An 8,697-nucleotide genomic window follows, 5' to 3' on the forward strand; every position below is an offset into this window, starting at 1 on the left:
GTTTAGATTTATGCTAAAGCACGCTGTCGGCACCAAATAAGGTGTTTTAATCATGTTTTTTATTCAGATTATAAAAGGCAGAGCCCCTTAGGGTCTGATAATAATAACTCGACTGCTGTACAAAGGAGAACACTTTACATGATGTAATGTAATATACGTCTGAAACCCTTTCACTGTCCTGAGGCTTTCAAGGAGCAGCTTTCATTTATTGTGGCTGTGAGATGTCAGTGAGGAGGAGGAGGAGGAGGGAAACCAGTGTCTCCATCAGGACTTGATTCTATTTCCAGACTCTAATTACAGCCAGTGGTGTGAGGCGAGCTCACAGGAGGCTTTAATGAAATCAATGTGGAATAGATACACTAACCCTGATTGCTTTGCTCATTCTTTCAGAGTCTGGTGTTTGCTTTCAAACTGATCCTCGTGGAAAAAAAACCAAAAAAAAAACCCTGGATGGCTAGAATAGTGTAGTCTGGTTCTTACATTGCAGCTTACATGTTATAAATGAGTGCATCTTCCAGTATTATCAGTAATAAGTCAAAGAAAAACTTTTACCAATCCATGGAACATCTACACATTTGTTAGTGGTGATGGTAGAATGAGACACACTTACTATAGGTAATACAGAGTCTCACTGAACCTCAGACTTTACCACAAAAGAAGTGAAGTAAACTTGAAACCACAGAGAAAACACTCATCTTTTCAAGGAGAACAAGAAAACTACCCCCACATTACAACCTCGTGACAATGATCCAACCCAGGCACAATGTCCCCGACCAACTCTGAGTGCAGAGCAGGGATGGGAAACGTTTTCTAGGGCCACAAAAATGATTGCACAGTCTGAGGACCACTAAATAGAATACTGACCAATTAAAACCTCAACGCAGGAAAGAAAAAAGATTTTTGTGGCATCTTGTGTAATTTTCTGTCTTTTTTCAATCACTGTGTATTTCTTGTTTTGTTTTTGTAGTTGATTTGGTACTGGTTTTGTATGTATTTATTTGTTTTGAATGATCTCTCATTTTGTGTATTTGTTTTTGTATTTTGTAAGTCTGAGGTCATTTTGTGTATACCTATACCTATTTTGTGTCATTTTCTGTATTTTTATTGGCATTTTGCTTGTTTCTTTCAGAATTTTGTTTTTAGGCGTCATGTTTTGTGTTTTTTTTGTTGGTAGTTTCTTTTTGTAGTAATTTTGTTAAGGTTTTTGAGTCTTGAGTCTGTGCATTTTTGTTTGTGTTTTTTTTTTTTTTTTGTGGTTTGTTTGTTCTACAAATGTATGGAACCACAGGAGTTCCAAAATGAAAAGGAAATGCATGTGGAAACATTTAGCGAATCAATAATACAAACTTGTAAAAAAAAAAGAGAATCAATAATAAAAATGTGGTATATTCTTTTTCCATTTTGCTTTTTCCATTTTGTCATTGCTGTTTCTGTTTTGTCTTTGTCTTTTCCATTTGTGTTTTGACTTTGCTTTTACTTCATGACTCAAGCGGTCGGTAAAAGCAATGTCAAAGTAATGAGTCAGACACAAAGGTCAAACACAAAGTGCATTGAAGTTATTGATGAAAATCAGCTTCTTGGTTGTATTTATTGTTCAAGTATCTAACGCTCAGACAGCTGTGTACATATCTTTTGTGCGCTGGTTTAATTTTAATCCAATCAACAGATAATCTTTTTAACGCGGACCATTTACAGTCGTGATAAAGTTTAGCCGTGCACTGACAGCAGAGTCAATACGTGCCGTGCTTCAGATTGTTGTGTAGGGGTCCCACGGTACTACAGTGTTGACGTGACAGAAACATAAAACACACTTACTGCTCCATCAACTCTGCTTAGAAAACTCTTCAGTGATCAGATGTATTAAATCCAGCCGCTCTGCGTCAGTCCATGGACACGTTGGTCTGTTTCCAGACAAGCGCGCGGTGACCGCACAACATTGTTACAGCTTGTTTTACGTGTTCTTTTGTTGTGGTGAACTGCCGTGAAGTGTCTAAATGCGTGTGCGCGCACTGTGTTGATGCTCTGATGCATATTCTGCTTGCTTTTAAAATGTAATCCCCCGAAATAATCCCCGTTTTTATAAAAAACAAAAACAAAACAAAAAAAAACTGTAATCTGATTACACGTTTTTTAATATATTGTCACAGATTACAGTTACATGTTTTTTGTATACTGATTACGTAACAGTAACACTGTTACTTGTAATCCATTACTCCCCGAGCCTGCTAATACATAGCGACTGCAAGCAGGAATCGTGCGAACAGGTATCAACTAGTCAGCCTGGACAGAAAGACCCGCCCACCGCTCTTGCTGTGGGCGGGTGAACCAGAATTGCAGTGGCGTGAGAGAGTGGCTGACTGTTGATGTTCCGTAGGTGGAAGTATGCAGACTGGGTTATGTTATTGAAGTGGGAGTGAAATGATAGTGAGCTGCCGAGGATGATACCTAAACTCCACCCGAGGAGAGGGGGACACGGTGGAACTGTCAATGGTGAGGGAGAAAGAGTTAGTTTTGGAGAGATTGGATTTGGAGCCAATGAGGAGGAGGAGTTCTGTCTTGTTGCAATTAAGTTTGAGGGAGTTGGAGGTGAACCATTTTTTAATTTCTGAAAGGCAGTGGGTAAGGGAGGAGGGCGGGAGAGTGGAGTCAGGTTTACTAGACAGATAGAGCTGGGTGTCATTCGCAAAGCAGTGAAAATGAATGCTACATTTTCTGAAGATATTGCCGAGTGGAAGGAGATAGATGATAAAGAGAAGGGGGCCAGGACGGAGCCCTGGGGAACACCAGAAGTGAAGGATTTGAGTTGGATAAACTAAGTGCAGCCTGAGAGGTAGGAGTGGAACCAGTGGAGGGGGATGTGAGTAACGGCAATGGAGGAGAGTCTATTGAAGTGGATGGGGTGAGAATTGGTGTAAAAGGCCAAACTCAGAGGAGTTGAGAGGCAACATTTTTTTTCTAAAAGTTTTGAAATGAAGGAAAGGTGGGAAATAAGGTGGAGATTATTGAAATCATTGGGGTCTGAACCAGGTTTTTTCAGAATGGCGGTGATTCTTGTGTGCTTTTGTTGTCATTTTGTAAAATGTTCTATCATTTTTGTTGGTAGTTTATTTTTGTAGTCATTTTGTTAAATCAGAACTAAGTAACTTTTTCACAATAATAAAATCCTTCTCATATTCCCTGTGAGGGTTAATACAAGTGTTTATGGGGGTCATTAGGTGGTCTTTCATCACCCCTTGCTGTCTCGGGCCAGAAAACAGCACTTGCAACTTTCCCTGCCTCTGACCCGGTGGCAAGACGAACTGCTTTATGGCAGCCCAGTACAAACTAAATGCTAGATCATTACCAGTCCCCGTGGCACACGGATGTCTACAAATTACCTTTCCTAAACTTATAACATGACGGAGCCAGCAAATAAAAAAGGCAGAGAAGACCTTTGTCCAAGGAACGAACCAACTCCATGCAGTGATAGCTCAGCAACACACAGCAATCACGTACCCTCATTACGACAACAGACACTCGCGCACACACTCACAGCCCAGCGCTCCATCAGGCAGCACACACACAAATATCCATCCATCCATCTATCTATCTATCCATCCATTTCAGAGCCGCTTTGTCAGCAAACAAACACATAACACATTTCCACACTCTCTTCCATATTACTCCCACATCATTTATTTATTTTAATTGTCTCTCTTCCTCATACTGTTCACATGGTCACATGGGACTATGTGTGTGAAAGCACCCTTAGTGTTACTGTTGTATTAGGATTTTTCAATGATTGATTTCTTCCGTCTTGGGAGAACAAAGTTGAGTATGTAGCTGTGGGGTGGGGCAGTGGGCGGGGGGTGCAGAGTTTTTACGACAGTGACATAACCAAAAGGGACCTTTAGGGGGAGCGCTTGGCGCAAGTTACTTAGTTCTGCTTTAAGGTTTTTAAATCTTCAGTCATTTTGAGTATTTTTCTGTCCGATTTTGTGTGCTTGTTTAAAGAGCCACACAAAGGTAGAACGCGGGCCCCAATGTGGTCCCTGGACCGCCAGTTGCCCATGCCTACTTTAGACTATGTAAACCTGTGTTTAGCTGGTGAGACATTCTATCCATTCCCATTTATTCTGACACATTTAACCTGTGGAAAATCCCACTTAGGTTTCAACACAGTGTCTCGTATGCAGGTACGTTTGTGCATGTTGGTGTTTGAATGAAGTCAGTGGAGCAGCAGTGATGTCATCAGTGCCACATGATTCCCCTGACACACCTGACCCTTTCAGTGCACATCAAGCATCAGCTGCCCACACAGGAGTCCACATGTCAGTGCACATACATGTTCACAGAGTGCACACACATCCAGACACGCGTTCATGCACATAGTAAGACCACAGATAATAAAATAAACCCTGCTTATATTGAACAACTCAACAGACAGTCATGTGACCTTTAACTCCACGATAGCCCATGTGCACACTGATGTAAAAATACACATATGCACAGAGCTGCATAGTTGTACAAGTCACATCGATGTGGAAAAGTGAGAACAATCAGTCTTATGTGTTCTACTAATCGAGTCAAAGACGCTTTGTTAGATGTGATTTATTGCTACAGGTTCAATAGGAAGCTTTGTCTATTTGTTTCTGTCATAAAACTTGATGCTTCTGCTCTCACAAATGTGATTTATCGCAAATTAGTGAACACTGCAGTTACCAAAAGCCCACTTTGTTTCAATGTGTCAGGATTACGACCTAATTGGTGTCTTTTCTTTGACAGTTTCAAAATGAAGTGTTGACTTGCAGTAAATGTTTTGTCAAAAAGAGGCTTAATCACAGCGTACTAATTGCATTTGCTGTTGTTGCCTTTTCATCACTAAATGAATGCTATTGTGACAGGGGAGATCATCATAATAAGAGACCTGGAATTAAATAGGAACACCATTATATTTTTTCCACCTATGAGACCTGCAAGTCATATTGAATAAAAGATTAATTTCATAGTGAGTGATGCGTAAGGTTCATAGAAGTCCTTAAAATTGCTGAAAACTTTAGCACAAACAGGTGCCAGTGTTAATGGCCAGACTCCAAATTAATAGAATATATATCTGGCAATACTGAAAAATATGCTTACCACAATTTTTGTTAAATTCTTTGAAAATTAATAATTCTTTGTGTTAGCAGCTTCAAATTGTTTCATGGCTACGTTACATAAACTTAAAACTACGACAAACTGTGTCCAAAAAAAAGTGTTAATATCTGTTAAATAAAAGTTAATCTTTCGGACATCAATGATTTACTGTTTGCAATTTAATATGAAAAGGTTAGCTAATAGCAATGCTAATTTGTACTTCAAGCTAAGCAATTTTATTTTTATTTTTTTTATTTATTCAGTTCATTTCCGACATGGTTGCATTCACAGTAAATTTTTTTTTTTTTATTTATTTTAAAGTAGTACAACATAACATTACGCTCAATTGATCGATTCATTAGGTAAATATAATGTAATATTTGCGCTGTAGTATTTAGTAAGTTTTATTATACAACCATCTGGTTTGTGGAAATAAATAGTTGTTATTGATGGCACTATTTTGAAACTAATTGGGTAAATTTGATTAAGTGAAGTTTAATTTATTCAAAGATTATCGACAACAAGCCTTGAAGAATACTTATGATCTTGCCTTTTAAAATTTACTATGATGCATTTCCAACAGTAAAAGCAAGAATGAGACTTTAATTGGGTACAAAACAGTTTTCCTGAGGTGTTAGCATTTTAAATAGAGTCTTGTGTCTTTATTAAACTGAAGATTGCACTCTTTGATTCAGACTTTCGTATCACAGATGTTTAAGTGAGCAGGCTGGACTCAATCGAAGGCTTGCTTGAATTTTTATATTTGGAAGAAAAAAAAGAATTAATGGTCAGGATGTATAAGGCCAGGCGCGTCACACCTGTAGGGGATGCGGGTAATGCAACACCCGCACTTTCATAAAAAAAAAATTCATCCGTATTGGTCCAGTTAGATTGACTGAATGGTGATCAAGCCAATCACAGCCAGCTATTTGACAAAGCTGCTGTTCAGAGAAGGTAAACAAAGAGATAACAGCGATGAGTAAAGTGACATAAAATGAGTAACAGGTGGCAAAATGTGGTCCAAAAGTGGCAAAAACGTTGCAAGAAAAGAGTGAAAAGTGATTAAAATTGACCAAAAGCAGTCATGAGTAGCAAAAAAAAAATGGTCAAAGCATCAATAAAAATTGGATAAAAGTGGACAAAAAGAGAGGAAAAATTGATATGTATGGCAAAAAAAAGCTAAAATCTGAAAAAAACAAAAAAGGGGCAAAAATGGGACAAAAGAAGTTGCAAAATGGCCGAAGAATATAATTAAAAAGGGGTTCAAAAGTTTCCTTCTTTTAAAGTTTTCTGGGGGAATAATAATTAAAATCAAGACAGAAGGAGCATCACTAACTTAATAACAGCTTTATCATGGTTTGAGTAAATCAATTTAATAAACTAAATTGAGAGTCGAAGGTTGCCCTACCCTTAGAACACCCTCACTTTTAAAATCGTTGGTCCGCCCCTGTGTAAGGCAGTGTACCATGTTTGACCACAACAAATACAAATGAAATAAAGTGTAACGTAGATGAAGAACCAAATAGTAAATGGTCTTGATTAACATAGCACTTTATACCCACTGACGTCGTCTCAAAGCGCTTCACAGTATCTACCACACTGCTTAGACAAAGACAAAACCAACTGTAAAACCAATGAGAATTGATCTAAGCATTTCTTCTACTTTCTACATTTTCACACCTTGAAAGAACAACACAAGGCACATGTTCTATATATGAAACGAGTAGGAGTTCAGCAGGTATTGTGGCCAAAACATGTGTTTTGATTTATGACCAACATATGGTAATTATGCAACCTGCCCACATTCATGCGAACGGCACGCTGCTGGTGAAAGTTTGACTGTTAGCGAGGGCTGTGTGGGATGAATGTTCTGTAAATCTAGAGGTCCCCTGATGCCATACTGTCAACTTTTCACAACACATCCCTGCACCGAGCGTTAATCCCACAACTTCTTTTTTTTCCTATTCTCTTTTAATTTCTTGAGGAATATTTAAATGAGATCCAACTTTAGCTCTGTCTCTGTGGCGGGTTGCTAAGATACGAGGCTGTGTCTGGAAGTGACAAGCGAAGATAATAACGACCCTGGTTGACAGGCATCGACCACAGTGTTCATTAGACTTACTCATGCATTAAGACATCAAGTCTTTTTTTAAAGGAAGAAATCCTGACATGACCTTTTGTGTCGACTAATTACCAGAAAATCTGTGGGTGAATGAGTTATTAAACAATTAGTGAGCAAAGGAGTCACTTGTCGTTCGCTGACGGAGTCGATGGTTTGATGGGAAGGTGGTGGGTTGACGTTTTTTTTTTCTCCTCTGATTGTGCTTTTTTAGTGACATCAATTTATGGAGACACATTCAATATCTCCTGAAGCATAAAAACATGCAAAAAAAAAAAAAAAAAAAAATGGATTGTCAACGCTCCCTTTCCATTCCCTATCTGCTCATTTTCTCAGTTGTATCGTCCTCTATAATCACAGTTGGGATACTTTGTGCCTTAATGTGTGCACATGATACACTCTCTGCTGCAAATGATTGACAGCATATTAGCACCTTTTCCACACGCTGCCTCTCTTTAGCCATCAATGAATTCACCCCTCGCATTCCTTAACCTCAAGGGACGCAGAGAAAACGTAGCTATTTATAGCCACTTCAGGCATGGGTCTCTCAGTTGCAGTCATGTATTTTATTTTTTATTTTTTTAAGTGTTTGTGCAAAATGTGTTGATAGTGTAGCAGGGGAAAGAGATTATTTTTTATGACTTAGACTCCTTTAAAAAGGAAAAAAAAATAGATTATTAAATGTATTTACATGATGAGTCATTTGCCCTGGACATTGTTCTAACACAGTGGCTCTTACAGCCTGGACACACACGGTAAAATTGTGTTACACGAAATGCATTTTCATGATAAACTAGTCTGTTAAAAGCTAAATTCCGATAACAATACATTTACATTTTATAAAAATTAAAATTTAAAGAATTGTATGATGTCTCGCTCTACATGGCCACCATGGGCTGCAGCTGATAACGTTATTGGTGATTTTCTTAATCTTTCCATCCCTTCATACTAACTGTGTCGAGCACAAAATAAAGAAGTTAAACAAAACCGTACTATATATATATATATATATATATATATTATTATTAAAAAAGGTGGAAAAAGTTGTGGGTGTCATTTTTACATCACAAAAACCTGGCATTTGAACAGGGTTGTGTAGACTTTTGATATCCACTGTATGTATATTATATATATATTATATAGATTCACATGTGATGAGTCAGCATCCTCAATGCATTAATTTACAGACCAATTCCAGTCTAGCACAGGGAAAACTAAAGGAACACTAAAATCAGCATGCAGATGGGAAATGCAAGCGCACAATTCAAAGGAATCATATTTCATTTTTCCAATTCCGAAGGGTTTGGTGAATGCACTGATGAAGTTTGCAGGATTTAGGACCTCTGATAAGGTTAAGAACTGATATTCTAACATATAGTGTAAATATTGATAATTTGACAATTTATCCTCATAATCCAGAGATAGGCTAACTTGTATCAGGGCGGAGCCAACAAAAATTTGAT

The sequence above is a fragment of the Gouania willdenowi genome, chromosome 6 (assembly GCF_900634775.1).
Source record: "Gouania willdenowi chromosome 6, fGouWil2.1, whole genome shotgun sequence".
In the NCBI taxonomy this organism is placed as follows: Eukaryota; Metazoa; Chordata; class Actinopteri; order Blenniiformes; family Gobiesocidae; genus Gouania; species Gouania willdenowi.